Source organism: Orycteropus afer, unplaced genomic scaffold (assembly GCF_000298275.1).
Source record: "Orycteropus afer afer isolate SDZICR_OR568_19922 unplaced genomic scaffold, OryAfe1.0 scaffold00327, whole genome shotgun sequence".
Taxonomy (NCBI): Eukaryota; Metazoa; Chordata; class Mammalia; order Tubulidentata; family Orycteropodidae; genus Orycteropus; species Orycteropus afer.
The window spans coordinates 3,277,677-3,278,522 of NW_006921914.1; positions in this window are offsets into that span (position 1 = coordinate 3,277,677).

Consider the following 846-nt stretch of genomic DNA (forward strand, 5'->3'; position numbering starts at 1 on the left):
ATGGAGCACTTCTACACATCATAGGGTCGCCATCAGTTACAATCAATCAATGGCAACAACAGCAACAACCAATATTACATTGGGGTACAAAAGGACTTTCTCAGGGGGACCCTAAAGCCAGAAATCATAAGAAATTAATGAGTTTGATTATATGAAAAGTAAAACTAGGGTATAAAAAACATAAAACATGACAGATGAAAACAATAGGAAAAAAAAACCAAAGACACTCCAGCTGAAAAATAGGGAATAGAAATAGGCAATCTATGTAAGAAACTGTACAGAGCCAATTAACATATGACAAGATGTTCAACTTTATTTCCAATGAAAGGAATGTAAATGAAAACAAAGGGAAAATCATTTCTCACTTTTCAGACTGGCAATTTTAAAAGAATGACAAAATGCATTGCTGGCCAGGGTGTGGAGAAACAGGCATTCTCCTACAGTGTTGTTGGGAATGGGAATCTGTAAAACCTTTGAGGAGGGTAGTTTGGATATGTATCAAAATGTTAAACGAGCATACCCTTGGATCCCATAATTAGGCTTTTAAAAATTATTCTACAGAGAGAATCAGATGATGAATGACAAATGTATGAATTTCATTTCAGAATGAAAAACTGAAAACACCCTGAACAGCTATCAACAGAAGACGGCTTAAATAAATAAATTATGGTATACATAGAAGACCATGGAAAGTGAAAAAGATCTTTAGTTTTTCATGGAAAAAATGGCATATGCTGTTGAGAGGAAAAAAGAAAGTCATAATTTGCATTTATGAAGCTCTTACTCTGTGCCACAAGGGGCCCTGGTGGTACAGTGGTTAAGGCATTCAGCTGCTAACTGGAAGGT